The 20,475-nt window shown below is 35.9% G+C and overlaps 2 long non-coding RNA genes across 2 annotated transcripts; both read left to right on the top strand.

The window, feature by feature from the left end:
* Positions 1-4,719: 4,719 nt before the first annotated feature.
* On the top strand, positions 4,720-5,610 carry LOC143881130 (uncharacterized). The gene is made up of 3 exons (XR_013251867.1): positions 4,720-4,972; positions 5,143-5,194; positions 5,278-5,610. It is a non-coding gene; the product is annotated as an uncharacterized LOC143881130 (long non-coding RNA).
* A 2,920-nt stretch (positions 5,611-8,530) lies between these two features.
* Positions 8,531-18,742, top strand: LOC143882244 (uncharacterized). The gene is made up of 3 exons (XR_013252144.1): positions 8,531-8,667; positions 8,983-9,051; positions 17,548-18,742. It is a non-coding gene; the product is annotated as an uncharacterized LOC143882244 (long non-coding RNA).
* Positions 18,743-20,475: the final 1,733 nt, after the last annotated feature.

Below are 20,475 nucleotides of genomic sequence, written 5' to 3'. Positions count from 1 at the left end.
CAAAATGAAGAAGTGGTCGAACATCAGCACATGGGAAGCAAGCATGAAAATAATAAGATCTAATAGAACGGAAAGAAACGAAGTGAACATACATTACCTTCTTTACTCTTCTTCTCTTAGATTTGGTAATCATCACTGCAGCCACGGAATCACAATTTTCACGGTATCAGAATTGGGGGAAACTGGCCGGAATTACACAGGAGGTGGAAGAAGGTTGAAAAGGGGATTTGAGGGATCCGGTGGGTAGTGAACGGAAAAGACGATGACTGGCCGGAGAAGACAACAGACTTTGCCGAAATGGTTTGTGATTGCCGTAGATTGGGTTTCCAGGTGGGTTTGGAGAAAAAAAAATGTATCAGAGCAAGATGGAGATTTTAATGGAAGTTGATGGTGGTGGATGTGGCGGCTCAAGATGGTGGTGGCGATAGGTGAAGAATAGGGTCGGATTTAATGGAGGTGATGGCCGGCCGATCGGAGCTCCGGCACCATTGCCGGAGGAGAAACACTCTCCCTTTCTCTGCAATCTCTTTCCCTCTGTATCACGAGGAAAATCTCAGATCTAGATCTGAGATTTTCTCTCAAAATCTCAGATCTGGATCTGAGATTACCTCTTCAAATCTCCTCCTCTCTCTTTCTCTCTCTCTCTCTCTCTGAAATTCCAGCGAAAATGATTTCTCCCCTTTTTTTTCATTCGTTACAGGTTTATATAAACAAAAGATGGTTGTTGATATTCACACTCCCCAAATGATGATCGCACAAAATTTGATAAGCGCGCGAATCGGCTCCGTCCCAGACGGGATTATGCACCCCCCTTCTACGAAAAAATGATATATTTGCCTCCCTTTTTCCGTGGACAACCCCCTTTTCAGATTCTTCACCCCCCTTCTGGTCTGCATTGCGCTCACTCCCTTGGCTCGTTCACTGAGCAAACACGCTCGGATCTCGACGAAATTTTACGGAGTCCTATGGAAAACCTTAAGCTACCCTAGGGTTCAATTTGGGACCCCAGCTCACTGATTTGACGAGGCTTCGCACAAGCGACGTGAACTCGGGTTCGGTCAAAATGGGGTGTTTACAACTGTGGAGGCAAAAATGGACAAATTTGTGAAGGTTTTTACACGTTCATTTTTGCCTCCACAAATCGTAGGGTTGGGATGATCCTATGGAGCTGATTTTTGGTGGACACCCTATCTATGTGAGGGCCAATCAAATGAATTCTTTGGATCACCAAAACAATGTGGGCCCATTGTATTTTAAGCAGGCGGTGTAGCTTCACTTTCCTCATATATATATATATATATATATATATATATGAGGAAAGTGTTGGTGAGCTTAAGCTGTAACGACCCGATTTCCGTCGTGTCGCTACGAGCAAAAGAAAGTAAAAATCATGGAAATATTTTTTTTTTTTATACAAGCATCAACGACGATCCCGATAGAATCTTATTACAACTTAAAAATGATACATGACGTAAGACGTCAAAATGCAAGGACTCCAGGAACGAACTCTCTGATCACACAGTCCCTTATCCCATGGTTCCTTCATTTGCAAATGCTCCGCCATCTAATGCCTCAACCCCTGTGGTGGAGGAATCAACGTCAAAGCAGGGTCATCCAAAGACCGAGCAAAGTAAAAGAGACAATAATAACAGTGCATACAATAAAATCCACATTTCAATAATGTCTAGAATAAAGATTACAATGCCCATGGCAATATAAATCAAAGGAGTGACAATAATTTCAATGTATGCTATGTATGCATGTATGCAACAATTTTATAAAATGAGACAGCACATTCCCCAGGTACATCCGGCTTTTCCCCCATTTATTTTTCTGTCAGTTCTTTTCTGACTTTTTCATTTTCTTTTATTTTTTTCTGCCGGTGTCCTTGCCGCACGGCTAACCACTACCCCTGTCTGAAGGTAGTGACGTTATGGACTTGGATTACGGTCTCGCATTTGCCGAGCCGGGGATACTATCCCTCGGGGATACTTTCCCTTTTTGGTTGGTTTGCCAACGAAAGGCAGTACACGCTTCTCGCGTTGGCCTTTGGACCTTAGGTCCCAGGATGATTCCACCACACCCTTATGTTCCCCTTCACTCTCCCCCATGTATGCAACATGTATGCAATTACTTACCTTTGCCTTTCTTCCTGCATTCATTTCAATTCATTTGATTCCAGCATTCATTTCAATTCATTTGATTCCAGGCAAGCGAGTATAAATTCACTAAGCAGGTATTTATCAGGCAATTTATAAGCAGAGCTACATTGCATAGACAATTATATTGAATACCATTACAAGACAAGGTCTAGCTGTCACCTGCCTTTTCTTATAGTCGCAGTAGGACGAGATGGCTCCTGTAGGCAAATAAGTGAAATAGGTCAACTTATTTTAGTCTAGGTCCTTTTAATATCACACAGACAACACTTGTCCTTTCTGTGTCCATTTATGTCCTAAAATAAGGTTCCCTGTGTTCACTATTCATGTGGGCCCCACATGCTACTATTCATGTGGGCCCCATCATGTCACTATTTATGTGGGCCCTGCATGTCACTATTTATGTGGGCCCCATCATGTCACTATTTATGTGGGCCCTGCATGTCACTATTTATGTGGGCCCCATCATGTCACTATTTATGTGGGCCCCATCATGTCACTATTCATTTCACCATAAGTTGATAAAGTTTACTTTACGGTTACTATGCTAGTATTTCACCGTTAAGTATATAGGTGGTAGAACCAACCATTACTTTATCCATATAGGTGGTAAAACCAACCATTACTTCAAATAAAATATAGGTAGGTGGTAGAACCAACCATGAAAGAGATCATTAAATAATTTAGGTGGTAGAACCAACCATTGAAAGAGATCATTAAATAATTTAGGTGGTAGAACCAACCATGAAAGAGAGACTATTATAAAAGACTTACTTGGTAGTGGATTTTCTTTTTCCTTCTTCTCTCTCTCTCTTCCTCTTTCTCTTTCTTCTCTTCTCTTCCTCTCTCTCTCTCTCTTCTCTTCTCTTCTCTTCTCTTCTCCTTTTCTTCTCCTCCTCCTCCTCTATTTATAGACATTTTTTTGCATAGTACTTTTTGCATAGTAAAGACTATTTACTATTTTAAATTATTATTTCTGTCGGTCAATAGTATTTTTGCATAGTACTTTTGCATAGTAAAAACTATTTACTATTTTAAATTATTATTTTCGTCGGTTAACAGTATTTTGCATAGTTAATAATATTTTTTTATTATTAATTTTGTCGGTCAATAGTATTTTTGCATTTTTTTATTATTATTTTCGTCGGTGCGATGATATTTTCGTTTCCACTAGGGATGGGTCCCGCTGGTGGTAGGACCCGCTGGTCGTGGGGCCCGCTTGTGTGGGACCTACTTGTGTGAGACCTACTTGTGTGGGGCCCGCTGATGTGGGGCCCGCTGATGTGGGACCTGCGGGTGTGGGGCCCGCTGATGTGGGACCTACTGATGGTGGGACTCGTTTGTAAATAGTACTCGGTGGGTCCTACTGTGAATAATACTTTTAAATAGTGTATCTCAATAGTGAACTTGCATAGTATTTCTGCATAGTAATCTCGCATAGTGACTATTGTGAATAGTAATTGTGAATAGTGACTATTGGAAATTTTTAACATATATATATATCTATTCCGTTTTTGTTGACATCTGGGGCGGTGGCTTAGTGGTAGGAAGCCGTTCAATCTTAGCTTAGACTTGGGTTCGAATCGTGTACGCCCCATTATGCCAGATGTCCTCATGCCCGATTAACTTGGGGAAAATGAGTAATGGCCGATGATTACCCACCTATGAGGCCATTTTTATATTTATATATATATATATTTTTTTACCGGTTCTTACATAAGCTCACCAAACTTATGGTGAGCTTAAGCGCCCAATCACATTGGGGCCTACTTTGTTAGGATGATCCAAAGCATTCATTTGAAAGGCCCTTACATAGATGGGGTGTGTACCAAAAATCAGCTCCATAGGATCATCCTAACCCATCCATTTGTGGAGGTCAAAATGGACATACATTATTTGTCCACAAATCTGCCCATTTTTGTCCTCCACAAATGGATGGGTTAGGATGATCCTATAGAGCTGATTTTTGGTACACACCCTATCTATGATAGGGCCTTGCAAATGAATGGTTTGGATCACCACAGAAAATGTCGGACCCATGTGATTGGGGCGCTTAAGCTCACAAACACTTTCCTATATATATATATATATATATATATATATATATAAAGCTGAGGCTGCGCCATGTGTCACCCCCACTGCATTCCGAAATTTAATAATGCATTAAGTGCATTCCGAAATTTAATAACGCATGGGGATGTGGCACACCGTTTCACACGTATTCCTCTATCACAAGTAACCTTAATAATGAAATTTAAAAACCTATTAAGGGGATGTGGCACCCGAAATTTAAAACGCCTAAAATAAGGAATGGAAAAATCGCCAAAAATCAAGGATTGATTAAAATAATATCTCTCCACAGATTAAAATAGTAAAACAGAATCCTGGAAAATGTGGTTGCGCCACGTGGCACCCTATATACACGCAAATTCTGCGTATAACCCCTTTTAAGAGAAAGGGTAATATACACTCAACTTACGTTTCCTTTTCCATGTATATCCCTGATTTATAGCTATTAATCGAAATTGAAATCTCTCCTCAAAATAAGCAACAAGGATTAGTATTTAATACTCTTAAAAGCTTTTTTTTTACTTTCGTATATATCTACTCAATTTTAATGTATATCTTAACCCAACGATTTGTTTTCCGATATAATATGTAACCCTTCCCTATTTCATGATTTCACAGATACGCAATCTTCCCTGCTCTTTCTTATTCCGCCTCTCTTTCTCTCTCGCACGAGCGAGAAACCTAGCCGTCCAAGCCTCGCGAACGCAGACTTTCACATCCAGGAAGAAGACTCAGAAGAACAGGTAAGTTTCTTTTTTAGGTTTTTTCTCTTCTTTAAAATTTCTCATCTTTTTTTTTTTTTTTTTGAGATTTTTACACTCAATTTTTCTCTAGGATTTCTCTAGGCGAGGATTTCTTGTTTTTCTTCATTTTGTGAGATTATAATTTATTCTTGCTTTTATTCCAAGTTCAGAGATTCAATTAATACCCCAGGGTCTTTCGCTGCAGATTCGTCGTCCAAATTGGTGAGAAAACCCATTTATGCAGCAGCTTTTCTTATTGCTTACAATCTGCACATATTTTTACTTGATCTTATTTCATTTTGTAGAGCATGTAAGACAACAATCTGCACAGCAAAACGAGGCTTTTTCACGGTTAGCCCTGAGAAGAATCTGCTTGAACATGACTTCAAGGTGTGAATCTTACCCTTTTTTTTAATAAGTTCGATATGATCTTTTTATTGTGGACAAGATCATTTTCGTTTACATACCCTTTTTATATCGTTTGATCAATTTGCAATCTCTACCATTCAATTGGTTCATTCTCCCTTTGATCCTAAACCATTTGCCAATAGTTCAATCGTGATTTCTATTGTAGAATATTGCACCAAATTTGCTGAAACAAAGAGAAGAAAGCTGAATTCCCCTTGTGCAATTAGAAAATTAGGCTGTCCTTTAAGTTGTCATAGAAACTTATGCAAAATGTAAGACTTCCATTGAGAACTAAGTCTTTTAGTAAAATTGATGACTTTAGTAGTCCAAATTTTGCTTCCTAAAATTTTTCTCATCTAAATCCAAGTAAAAGTTGTACAATTATGATTACAACTTCATTCGGTTTTTGCTTTTGAGTTCGGGTCGGATTCAGGTTGAGGGTTTGGGCAACCGTACCCAAGTGAAAACCTTACATTTTTTATGATGTTTTTTTTTTGCGCTTAAAAACTCGGGTTAGGTCGGGTTGAACTCGGGTCAGGTTGGAGAAAAGGGTTCCTCAAGTCTGGTCGGGATGGAAATCGGGTCGGGTCAGGTTTGGGTGGGAAAAAAGGGTTCCTTGGCCGTTCCAAGTTTGGGGGTTGAGCTGGACAGGACATGACCAAATTGGCTAGAACTATGAATTTAAACAGATCAATTTATTGGGTTGTTTTAAGGCCTAGATATTTTTATTGGTTTTTCTTATAGACAAATTTTACAAATTTTGTATTCAATATTCATCGGAATTATATCAGATGAGAGTACTTTTCTGTGTGGGTTTTTTCATTGGTTCATTTATGCACTTTTTGCCTTTATTTTATTTTTTTCTATCATTTTGATGGTATTTTGATATTGTTGTTGATGATGGTGGTGATGTTGTGTGCTGGATTTCATTTCTTATTTTTCTTTCCATATCCATGGTCATAGGTGAAGATTGTAATACCTTTGGTTTTCAATTCTTGAGTGTTTTAAGAATAATAAAACATCTCATGTAATACCATGTTTTATAATGCATTTTTATTAACAGTTTTATTTTTCTTTATTTTTCTTTACTAACGGAAGGATGGAGATATTTTTAATTTTAAAGCATATTTTTTCCTTGCCCGGTGCATCACACGGGTCTGCAACTAGTATAATAGTAAAACAGAATCCTGGACGATGTGGTTGCGCCACGTGGCACCCTCCTCCATAAACGTAAAACTATCTCCAACGAGAATTTTCTTTTTTTGCACCCTCCTTCAAATTCTACACTTTCCTCTTTATTTCTCCCTAAAATCTCTCCCTTACCTAAAATCTCTCATTTATCTTTTCAATAGTTTATCTTTTTAAAATCTCTCCCACACTAAAATATCTCACAATTCGTTTCTAATTTTAATTCTTAGTTCATAATAATAAGAATTTCAAAGAGATGGTATTTTGAGACAAAGAAGATAGAGACGAAAATCTCTCTCCCTATTTCCAAAATGATTTTGGAAATTCTAATTTTAATTCTCAGTCCCTAATAATAAGATTTTAAAGAGATGTGATTTTGGGTGCGCCACATGGCATATCTTCTATACCAAGTTTCCTTTCTCCACAAATTCACGATTAAGAAAAGTAGCTATTTTTTCTCCTTTCTCATAATGATTAGAAAAAGTAGCTATTTTTTTTGGAAGGGGATTTTATGGGATTTAAATGCTAAATTAAAGGAATATAGAGAGTTTTTTGGGATTTAACTACGGTTTTCTACCATCGCAGGATTTCACAAGTCTATCATTTATTATTCCAAGAGCAAAAAAATTGTGATTTAATAGCCATTGTTTTCTAATCAATTTTTTATATACAGTTAAATGCGATTATATTCTGTTCAGTTCTTTCTATTTGATTTATTTTCTGTCTCTCTCTCTCTCTCTAATCTTAGATTTATTCGTCTCCTTCCTAGGTATTTTTTTCAATTTTCTTTTCCCGACCAATTCCACATTTCTTAAAAATCTGAGGAAACCAAGATTTTATTTATTTGTTACCTCTTGATGCTCAACTGATGGACCTGATAAGAAAAAAGAAGAACAATAAGTTATGTTTGAGATGCCTTTATTTGTGAAGAATTAGGTGATTTCAGTCTCTCTTTTTCAATTTATCTTTCTTCTCTTCGTATATCTTTATTACAATCTTATGAATGTTTTCTCTATATCTTTATGAATCTTTCTTCTGTTTTTTCTATTATTTTTTTTACAAAGTAAGTTATAAAGCTTTTTTTTTGCCGGATGCACGGGACTGCAACTAGTATCTAAGTAAAACGGAATGTCCCACAACGTGGTGCTGTCACGTGGCACCCTCTATACACGCAACTTCTACGTATAGCCCCTTTAAAGAGAAACGGTAATATTCACCGTACTTCAGTGTATAGGAAGGAATTCCACAACTTCGTTATTTCTGTCTTTTCTATCCCACGTTATATGCTATTTATTTGCTCCTATCTAACGATTCACTATTAGAAAAAGTAACTATTTTTTTGGCAACTTCCTTGTCTCTCTCTTCTCTATCCCCCGTTATTTATATGCTCTTTATTTGCTTATATCTCCAACGATTCACGATTAGAAGCACTTAAGAAATAATAAGATAATGACTCCTATTAAAAGAGATAATTCTAATTTTACAATGACTAATCTTAGTTACTTGACTTACCATTCAAGCACAATACTAATCTAACGGTGAGATCTCTTCCACCAACCCCAAAAATATCTCCCCTCTAGAAACGTGTGAAGGAGGAATCCCCAATCTCTTTCGAATTCAATGTATTCGTAGATTTGGAAAAGTAGGAAAAAATCCCTACAAAATAGTGGCTAATGCTAAATTATCTCCCCAATCCCACGAAAATTGGGTTACACCAAAATATATCCCATATCTCTCTCTCTCTCTCTCTCTCTCATTATAATGGATTCGGCTAGCTCTACTGATATTCTCTTCTCTGCAGAATAAATTCTTTTTTATTTGGTACTGTATGGAAGAATATTGGTTGATATTCTTTTTCTACAATTTTTACTTTCGGTTTTGGTGTCTAAGATTAGAGAGAGAGAGAGAGAGAGAGAGAGAGAGAGAGAGAGAGAGAGAGAGATTTCATTGTCATTTTTTTTAACCAGAAAGCTTAGAGAAGAGTGGTGTGATTGGTGAGAGGGAAATAGAGTTTATAGAGGGGCAGAAAGATACGTGCAAGTGGTTGTACTATATTTTTTCTATCAAACTTCCATGGCAACAAGGACTTGTACCCACAGGTACTTTAAGTTTTCCTATTCCACACTTTTCCACAAATTCCTTCAATCCAAACAGGGACTTAAGGACTATTTATATTTTTTAATTTTCAGATTTTTTTCATTATGGATCATTTGCCTTTATTATTACTTTATTTTTATTTGGTGTGGTTAATATTTCTGTAATTACTCGGAATTCACATACAAGAACAGTGTGAATGCTGTCAACATAGATAGTTTATCACAAAGAAAGGCTCAACTCTCTTCGTTTGATATAGTAATGCTTTTCTTTTTTATATATGTTAGTCTTTGCACCTATGATAAGCTTCATTTTTTCAGCGATTAAACATGGTATTGGTGTGGTAAAAAAACAACCCAAAAAATCACTCAGGCCCTTCTAGATGAAAGGTATGTTCTTGCTAAACCTTTTTATATCATTAGCTCCGAGTTGTCCTCATATTAGATGTTATCTTTGGAGGGTCTTTTCGATAGATTTTTTTTAAATTGCAGCGGTAGAAGTGGAATTTTAGCAGTTTTGTTTCTTCTCTATAACCTACATTTGATTGTGCAAGGTTAATTTCTTATCGCCTTTTTTTAATACTATAATTCCTTATCTCTGTTTGTGTGTATAATTTCTTATATTTGTTTGTGAGATTCAATTACGGTATATGCTTTTCAGAGTTGAATTGTACAAAGATTGTGCTATTCAAGGTTGAATTTCTTATCTATATTATTATTGTCTTTTGTTATATTTCTCTTTTCTTCCATCATCTGTTCTTGGAGGTGTGGGTTGTCGGATTCTATATCTAAGAATAATTTTAAAAGTCGAAATTCCAAAAGTAACTTCTGTATCTACGAAAAGTTGGAATACTAAAAGCCACTTTCTTTATGTATTTTTTAATTTGTTCTTATCCTATTTGTCACAATTACCTTTTATCTATAAAGATATTTTTGGGTCTAAAGGTGATTGATAGAAAGTCAACCTTCATAGCAGATTATCTTCACACCATATATGTTTACACCAACACTCATGCCCTGAAAGGAATACATGCTCACTTGAGTTTCAAGGTGATTGATATTAAGTCAAGAATTATGTGGTCCATTTCGAAGTTTTCTATCGTCATGTTTTTCCTTCACTCTGCTTGGCAACTTGGAATAATCCATTAATGAAGTTCTTCTATTTTTTTTTATTGTTGTTTAACCTTCTTCATTTTTCTATATGTGACTGAAATTCTTCTAATTTTAAAACATTTTAATGCATATTTTGTTCCGCGCCCTGTGCATCGCACGGGTCTCCAACTAGTCGGGAGTGTAATAGATGTGGATGGGGGATATAAGGACTTGGGCAACCTCCCCTTAATGGCTAGCTTTTGAGGGTAAGCTCTCCACGAGTCCCAAGTCCCAACAGTAATAGCCTTTGACAGCTTCTAAAAAGAAAGGACAAGGAGAGTTAGTACAATTATCAAGACATTGTACTGCAAATGTCAGTAGCCATACATTATTAGTTAGTCGAAAGGGGGTAAATCATAGGATTGAGCCTCTAGCTTAATGGTCAAGGCTTTTGTTCTTCAACCGGGAGGTTGGAGGTGCAACCCAAAATTACCTACCAAAAAGGGGGAAGAGAGGAGCTATCAGAATGAGCGATCTTTCCCATGTACACTGGAGTTGGCTGTCCCATGTACATAGAAGGGGGTGAATTTATCATTTCCCTTCCCAAAGTAACTATCTATGTGTCATTAATAATAAAGCAAGGGGTGAAAATATTAATAGAGCGGAGATTGCTGGAATGAGTGGAACAAATACACCGTCCCTAGACATCTATAGTTGATCGGCCAGGTTAGAGAATCAAAAGGAAGAGTAGTGTCCCTCTAGGGATTCATTCCTGTTCGAAAACCGCTTCACTGAAAACATATGGGAAGATCAGTCTTTCACGGTTGAGGGGAACATCATTGGAATTGGTAACTATTGATTTATGTTTCCAATCAAGAAGAATAGTTCATATGTCCTTGTCTTTGAATTTCAAATGCCATTAATTCTTAAGTCGGATGCCCGGTTCTTCAATCAATCTGTGCTATTCCACCGATTTGATTCCAGAGTCCACGAGCGATCTTTCATTCCATCGCTTTATCTTTATCCTACAGTTTTTTAAGTAGCTATAAAATGCTGTTATAATTCCCAAAAATGACCATCAACATGTCTTTAATAATAAAGTGAAGAGTGCAATTATTAAAAGAGCGGGGATTGCTGGAATGAGTGGGGCAGTTACATAAAGAGAAAGACGGATTTTCCAACACCGGAATATCCGCTTCTCAAATAGTGAAACCAAAATTCACAACAGCCTAAGATCCACAAGCAAAGTAGAAGAAGAACAAACATCAACAAATGTGCTCCAATGTATGATCAAAGAATAACAGTACGATATGAGAACAATAGAAAGAAGAAACCTTCAAAACATAGAAAAGGTGCCAAGAAAGCACTTTTCTTCATTCACAAGCTTGCACACAATGGATGACATAGAGGTCTTCCAAGTGGGGAATCTCTACAAAATAGAAGTAAATAGATTAGCTTAGCTAGTGGAAAGTGGAGAATTAATGGGACTAGCAACTGGTAGTGGGTATGGAAAAATGGAGACTTAATGGCTTAGGCAAGTGGTTGTGGGTTTAGAGTTTCAAGGAAGGGTTTGAATTAGGAATGGGAGGGAAGTACGTAGGGAAAAGAAAGAGCAAACATGTGTGACTCACACATGTGCAAGCCAATCTAAAAAAGACCAAAATGCCCTTGGACACAAAATTATAATTTTGTCCTCACTACATTTCTCAAAAAAAAAAAAAAAAAAAGGAGCGGAGGGAGGGATACTGATTGCTTCACTAGTTCTTTCAGGAAGCCCTATTAGTAAGGGGAGGCCTTGACTTCAAATGTCCCGACAGAAATCCACCGAGACGACACCGTGAGGATGGGATTTCGTGGCCCTTATATTCTCTATATGGATTCACTCAAGGGATCGGAAGTGGGGAGAAGCAACCGGTTCCTCTATCTACACCGGTTCTCTTTCAAGCATCGTAGGTCGTGTCTATCACATTAATTGCTATTTAGGTTGTTTGGAATGAAAATGAGAGAAATGGAAATCTCGATTGGAAGGGAGTGCAGTTCCATTGTTCAAGAAAACAGGATCTTGAAAGTGAATCATATTCCATGAATATCATATCTATCTAGAGTGATATATGGAATGTATGACAAAGGTGGAGTGTTGGAGTATTTCTATGGATCGGTCCCTCTCTCCAGAGGTACCTCACTTCACTGATTCTGATATTGTATAGCTAATCACTGATCATGTTGACTTGTGAGTGTTTTAGAAAGGTGGTTCTGAGGATCATATCCGCTAGGGCCTTAGGACATGCAACCTTAAAACAGGAGTTTCGCGGGTGAAGTCTGCAATAAACAAAATGAGTTTCGAAAAATACACTTTAAATTTAACACTTCATATCTTCTCTACACTATTATCGCATTGGAACGTTATATCGCATTGCCAGCATCTATTAACAATCTTCACATGGGCCCACCCTCATCTTTCTTCTCTCTGTTCATGATGATTTTATGATCAACTATCAGAATAGCAACTTTGTGGAGAAAAAGTTTGGATCTGCGAAAAAATCATGAAAAGTAATGTTCTAGGGTCTAGTAAGTTTGCAATTTTCCAAGAAAATGATGATTTTTTTTTATTGAACCCTTTGAACCCTTTTTCTTAATATGAAATTGACGAGCGGTGTCAGAGGATCCACTTCAGACTTTGTATCTGTTAGCCCAAGGGTTTCCATGGGTTCAACAAATCACCATGTTTTGATGATTAACAAACATAAATTGATTAGTTCTTTTATGGACTAATGTGTTGTCTTGAGTGTTGTGCTATAGACATGTATTTACAGGTTGATTCATGTTAGCACATCACAACACATGGCCTATGCTTGATGATGACAAACAAAATTGATTAGGAGGTGAGTGGAATCTCTGTAGAGGCATATATGCAGAAGATAATATTTTACCACTCCCCTTCAACATATGCACAAGTCCAAAATATCAATATATAGTATGTGATGCATATGAAATCAATGACAACTAATCAATTCTACAAATTCTCCCCCTTTTGGCATCACAAGAAAGGACAGACTAGCCATTTAAGCACAATACTTGACACAAGAGATACTCAATAGGCACTCCCCTAACTTCTTATCATGGATGCTAGATGAACAAGTTATAAGTGACATGATAAGTGCATAAGAACATAGGAAATGAGATGAACTAAGACAAACCAATCCTATATTGAAAAATCAAAGAGATATATATCATTTTAACTTAGTTTTAGGGTGTATATGAAGATATCTAAAGTTAAGTAACCCTATGACCCATTCAATTAGAATAGATATGACAAGTTATAGTTCATTGTATACTTATCATGAGAGAAATAGGGCAATTTCAAGGTATAGCATGACATGCCCCCATTTTTTTTTTTTTTTTTGAGTGAGTAGAGAAAGATATGCAGTTTAAGCACAATCAAAAGGTGTTTAATAGTATGAACATTTTAAACACAATCCTATGAAGCATATAAACATATAAGATTTTATAGTTATGCTTCCCCCTAAATTTTGTTATGCATGAACATAGATGAATAATGCATGTCATAACAAGTAAAAAGATTAAGAAGATATGACGTTATGATTCTATTATGAAACTTTCATGAATATAGGATAATCCATCTTGAAATACACATGATAGGAATAGGGATAAGGGATAAGCAACACATAGAGATGTGATTTGCATTTGCAAGACAGTTCTATGTTTGGTCCTATGTAGAACTATGTAAGATGGGCACATGCAACAGATATAGAAATACTACAAACTAACGCTATGGCCCTTAAGAACTTGAATGATATGTATATTTAAGCTCTTCTAATGCTTATCATAATAGATTCAACAAGGAAATTCAGACAAAGTTCATGATAAGCAGTTTTTTTATTCGATCTAGAGGATTTGCAATTTAAGCACAACTAATGGGGCAATGGATATTGTGAGCATATCACTATGATCCATATAAACATAAAGATGAGACAATTTGGCTCTCCCCCTAAGTATTTGGCATTGGCATTGGGTAAAACTTATGAGGCAAGGCATGACAAGGCAAAATGGCTAAGGATATATGACAATGATAGCTCATTTTGCACAAACTTATCATGGAGATTGAGTGCAAATGACTTATAATGCACATGATAAGTATATGAATTCATAGGAAATGAGATGATCAACTCAAGCATTATCCTATGAATGAGAGTTCTAGAGAGTCTTCAAAATTGAACTCTAAAATAAGATACTTATCATTGGCAGTGATGATGGATACATGAGTACAACCAAGATAAGTCTAAAGCCTTAGATGATGTGACACTGAGACTCAAACTAAGGGTGCTTGCCATAAATGAGAGATGATCTCAAAATGAAAGTATAAGACAAGTGCCAACTATAACACAAATGGAGCAATTGGGCTCCAAATGAGTGTACCTATCATACGTAATGTAATACCTATGTCAAAAACATATAATAAGATAGAAGGACAGATATTAACATGTATAGCTCCCCCTTTGTAAGTGACTCATACAGAGTATGAATCCAAAGGGCTGTCTAATACAGAGTCACCAAGTGTTTAAGAGGTGATTAGTTGAAAAACAACCCTTAGGCTACAACTACATGTTTGCTAAGGATATTCAAATGATGTCAAATGAGATGATGAGACATCCTAACAACACATGCTCCCCCTAACTATGTGCATATAATGTATATATATAAATAACAATTCAAGGCACATAAGACTTATCATGGTTAAGATGTTGGCTAGAAGCCAAAGGAATTAGATGTATTGATTAAAGGTGAGGGTACTGTCTCCTTCTTAACAAATAAGAAGGTTAAAAGCACCAATTAAGTAGCTTTTAACTTTAAGGTTCAACATCTTACCATTTAGCTAATGCCATACAAGGGGAATATCACATATATATAGAATGTTATAAATAAACAAACCAAAGCACACCAAGGATAGCAAAATCAAATAAGTTTGATGACGCACACTATCATAGGATAAGCAACTCTATCCTATTATGAGGACAACTAGATCTTTTAAATTTTCTTATAGAAGCAAGCTAGTTGTAATCTTTTATGGAATGGTCATTTTTATTTTTATGTTCTCTATTAGTTTGTTAGATGTGTTTTTTGATAGATTTATTCTAATGAAATAATTAAGTGTGATTATCAAAACACATTTCATTTTAATTTTTCTCTTTTAAAGCCAATTATATATATAATTCAAAATTTTAGCACTTATTAGGCTTTTTAGGCATAGTCTCATGATTTTAGTGATGTTCACAATCAATGAAATTCATGAGGTACAAGTTTGAGTATATGATGAAAATATTTTCAAATAACTCAAACTTATGGTGATCTAGCTTGGGAGTCTTTACTATGATGCTTGGGAGTCTTTACTATGATATACATAAATCACATATAATAGGCAAATGTGTGTGTATATATCACTTTAAATCACATGCATCTCTTTTAGTGGATTTTAATAATCATTACATTTGATACTTCCACTTAAGTTTGAAGTTCACATATCTAGAATGTCTCAAGTACAATATTTTTGTGAACTAATCAATGCCATACGGATAATGTATATAGATGACAAATAGCAAATACATTCCATAATGTTACCTTGAGATTCTAACTAATTTTCATTTTTCTTGTGTGCATAAGTTTGGTGTGAAGGGTTTAAGATAATCAAAGTTTCTTAGCACATCACATCCTTTAATCAGCTTTCATTTGTTTGTTTATTTGAGGTTCAACTTAGAGTTCTTTTCAACAAGTGATTCTCTCATATGGTTTGCATGTCAAAGATGAAAAGTTAAGGTTATGGACATGCTTCATATGACTTAGTTCAATCAAGATGAATCATGATTCTTTCATTGAACTAAGTTGCATTTGCAACTTTCCTTATCAATAATGAGACTTTAGGATATAGGGAATGTTCTTAAGAGCCAAGGATTTTCATGAATAATCATGGGAGAGTGAGACCTTGGGCAAATACAATTATTTTCACTTATGAACTCCTTAAGATTTTAACTTAGTGTATGGAGATTCATTAAGTTTTATATTTAAACCCATTTTTGTTCATTTCACAATACATTTGACTTATTTTGATTTAAGTTTTAATTGTATCTAAATTTAGAGATCTATTTTAAATCAACTACGCTAATCCTATAGGTCAATTTTGGTACTAAGTGCATGAACAAATTTTTTCAAACACATATACCAAGGTACATTATCATACCATTATAAGAGAAAAATATCTATTATGCACAAAGACTTGACTTTATAGAAATCAATCAAATATATTATGTCATAAATGGTATGAACACTAAATTATAGATACATATAAATCAATGAACATGTGTGTCTCTATAGTTCATTTTCAAATGATGTGAATACTAATCACAAATAGTTAGACAAATGATATTCAATTATTATATGTCTAGAATGGGATTCAAGTGATTTATCATTTTAGCAAAAACTAGCTAGATGCATAAAGTGAAGTATCTAATGAACCTTTTTTTTTTTTTTTTAAAGATATGACAGTCAAGTGCATATGGATACAAAATAATGATAAACTTCAAATGCATGTATCTTCTTGAGATTTTTCAAAAGATTTTACAATATAAGCACAACTCCTAAATCTACTAAGCATATAAAATGCCTCAAGTAGGGGGTTTTGGAACCCAAACCAACTTGGGTCCATCCAAGTTTGTCCTATACAACGAATCTTTCTTAATCCATACAAACTTGTTACTTTTTACAAATCTAAGTCTACATATAGATTTTAATGTCCAAATCTACCACAAAAATCACAAGAATATGAGTTAGTAGATGAGGAACGCGATGAAGTACAAGAATGGTTATGAAAACAAACATGATTAGCTTTTTCTTCTTGTAGTTTTTGATTTTTCAACACAAGTTTTTCATTTTGTAGTTTCATCTCTTCAAATTGTTCTTTCAATGTGCTAATTTCAAGAGATGAACTTGTCTTTAGTTCTTCTTCTTTTACTTGTTTAAATTTCTTGTGTTCCAACAAAAGTTTTTCTATTTTATCACTAAGAGATTTATTTTTCAAGAATAAGTTTTCATTAGTAGAGGCAAGCGAATCATATTCTTTCTTTAAAATGTCAAAGTCTTTAGTTATGTTTTGCAAAGAATTTTTCATAGTCTTATTTTTTTATATTTGCAAATCCAAATTTTCATGAAGTTTTTCACATGCAATTAACAATTCTTTATTAGTGAATTCATGTACATTATTGAAATAATTTTCTAATGCTATAAGACAAATATTTTCTTTATAGTTCTTTTCAAATGTAGACCAAATTTCGTTGGCATTTTTGCAAGATGAAATGTTTTCAAACATGTCATATGCTAAAGAACAACAAAGTGCAATCATAGCTTTTGAATTCAATGAAAACAACTTATCATGATCACCAATTTTTCTAGATTTAAAGTTTAGTACAAAACTATTTTAAATTATTTTCAATAATTCACAATCTAGACTCTTGAGATAAGACCTCATACGGATCGACCAAGAACCATAGTTGGTTTCATCAAAATATGGAAGTCTACAAGCCATTAGGTTGCCAATATAGATATTTTCTCTTGAAGAAATTTGAAAGTTCAAAAATCTATATAAGAGCCTTTAGCTTTGATACCAACATCTTAAGCTAAAGGGTTCCCATGGGTTCAACCAATCACCATGTTTTGATGATTAACAAACATAAATTGATTAGGTCTTTTATGGACTAATGTGTTGTCTTGAGTGTTGTGATGTAGGTTGATTCATGCTAGCACATCACATCACATGGCCTATGCTTGAGGATGAACCAAACAAAAGTCAAAGGAGCTGAAACATACTTTGATTCATCATTCCTTGGAGGTACAACTAAGGAGGAGCTCTATTTTAACCATACCAAGCATTTGAAGAATAAAAGGAAGATCAATGAAGGCCAAAGTTGACGATCAACATGGACAAAGGGAAAAGAGCTTGAACACATTGGCGGCATCATCCTTGTAAGATGTCAAAGCAAGAAGCTCAAGTTTGAAGATCCCAAAGCAAGCCTTGCACTTAAAGTGAAGATCAAATGAAGACTATGAGAAAAGTCATTCAAGAGAGTGCTTCGAATGATAGAATGTATATCCCTCTCTCTTAGGACTTGTTTTTTTGTCAAGGCACACTAAAAAACACCCCAAAATATTTTCAAAAGTGACCCAAAATCAAGTGGGCCCAAAGCCCAAGTGCTAAGTTAAGTTTTAAAAATGGAAAGACATGAAATTAGTACTTGAAAAATGGATCCAGCACATAAATCCTATCATAACAGATCCAAAATATTTTCTAATATTTTTAAAAATATTTTTAACAGATAGCTCTCATTTTTCTCATGTCCGTAGAGTATAAGAACGTCAAAATCCGACAAGAAACGAGTGAGATATGAATTTTACAAAACCGGGAACAAAAATTGAAAAATGCCAAAAATGCCCTGGAAATAGATCCTTTGGGAAGTTGCCTAGAATTACAGCAATGCCCCTGTAACGGCTAGTTTTGCATTTTAGCTATATATATGAGTTTAAACTTGCATTTTAACTCAAGAGAAAGGTTTTCCAACATATCTAATGCCCATACAAACACTTGCAAACCTTCTTTGCCTTGAACATCTCTCTCCATCTTATTTGTGCCTTGATCTTGATTAAACCCTTTTGAGAGTGGATTAAGCCTTACTTGTAATTATTTTTTGAGAGAATTTTGTGAGCTTTACATTGTATCAAGCGTACAAAGAGGCCAAGTGTTCTACTACATCTTCTTCATCTTGTTCATTGTATTTTGATGAAAGGAACGCCGTATTTAAGTTCCTTGGAGCGTTTGTACTCAGATTGTATTTGCAAAAGGGGCGCCGTATTTAAGTCCCTTGGAGCGGTGATGCTCGTTGTAATCGGCCGGTGTGACGAAGAAGATTATTAGTGGATTCCTAAAGAGATCAACTTGGAAAGAGTGGAGGAAGTCTTGGGGTTAAGATCGAACCACTGTAAAAATCCTTGTGTCAAAGCCTCGTGTCTCTCTACCTCCTTCTCTTGATTGGTGATTGGTACATATCCCTCTTACTCTCTCTTGTATGTTCTTTAATATTCATATCCTTGCTTGAGTGAGTGATTAGCACTTAAGTTGAAATTGCATATTCATCTCTTGCTAATTAAGCCTCTCATTATTCTAATCAAGTTATAAAATCAACTAGGGAATAAAGTTTACAACATTACTATTAAACTTAATTAATCAAACTAACTTAATTGAGAAAAGTTAAAACTAGGATAATTATGGTGAAGAGTTTTTAAAGAGGATAAGCATTTTAAAGAAACCTAATTCACCCCCCTCTTAGGTTGCCTAGTGGGATTTCAGTATCAGATCCACCTTTATCTTGACTAGCATCTGTTTGTCGGTGGGATCCCTTTTCGGATGGTTTCTGAATCCTACTCTCCGAGTCTTGGTCACAATTCATTTCGAATTACGCCGTCCATCGGAATGCCCTAGGTCATACTTACAATATACAAAGGTAATGTTATAGTATAAAAGATTAAAAACACCTTTCTCCAAGATAGCAAAATTCCACATTGAATGGCCAAACCCAAAAGAGGGGCTGATAGGTATTAAACACGGCACGACTGTAGGATCTCGCCACGTGGCATCTCCATATCACCAAAATCTTGTCCATGATCGTTTGTCATTATAAAGGGTGTTAAACACGGCATGTCCACAGGATCCCGCCACATGTCAGTTCCTTATCACTTAAATATCAGTCATAATCACCCATCATCACGATTATGGGGAAGATTACACGTAAAATTAACAGGCCATGCCCGCCGCTGCTTCGACCAGAGTGCAACCCAATCCGCAGAAGGAAGGCCTTTTCTCCCAAATGATTAAAGAGATCCATGTGGCACACGACAAAGAGGAATTGCGTGCATAGAAAAAGGATAAATACGTTGCTAAGCCCCCCATAAGGGGGATCCGATCTTTCTGGTCTGGGAGGAAAGAAAAATCCAACCAGACAAGAGGGCACCATTAAAAGCAAGCTTTAATTGCCCATTAAAGCCACCATATCCAAGGAAAGAGGGTGAAAAAAGGGTGTGGACACCCGCTACCTCCTCTCCTAGACCCCATAGCCAACTTGACCACCTAAGTAATAGAAAAAGCCCCTGTGTTGATCCTGGTAACTTAGCTATCCCCTTCATTACTCCTGCTGTCTATTTACACGGTTGAGCTGGAATCTGACTTGGGTGTCGAAGTGGTCGTCCGGGACCCACTCCGGACCCCCTGACCCCTTGACCCTTTTGTTTGTGATTGTAGATACTGGACGGAGGCCCTCTACCCACCGCACGATGATAGACCCTGATTCCGGCACCATCAGGGGCCACATGTGCCACGTGTAGGCCAACCCAAGAAAGAGGGGCCACACGTGAGGGAGAGTGTTATAGTATAAAAGATTAAAAACACCTTTCTCCAACAACTTAATCTTTTGGAGTAACTGGTAGTTTCACAAGTAAGGCTCATATAAAGTACGTCGCTGAAACAAAAATAAAAAATAAAAATTGAAATGTGGTTTGTCATTCCGAGCAGAGTTTTCAAATATTGCAAAAGCATCCTTCATGAATTGATATAAATAAATTCTAGGAGACCCCATTGGATCTTGTGGTTACGTCAGAGTCATGGTC

Source organism: Tasmannia lanceolata, unplaced genomic scaffold (assembly GCF_043159265.1).
Source record: "Tasmannia lanceolata isolate RefF3 unplaced genomic scaffold, GAP_Taslan_0.1 ptg000007l, whole genome shotgun sequence".
NCBI lineage: Eukaryota > Viridiplantae > Streptophyta > Magnoliopsida > Canellales > Winteraceae > Tasmannia > Tasmannia lanceolata.
The sequence above is the reverse complement of the archived record's forward strand: the minus strand, read 5'-3'. Positions and strand labels throughout refer to the sequence as shown.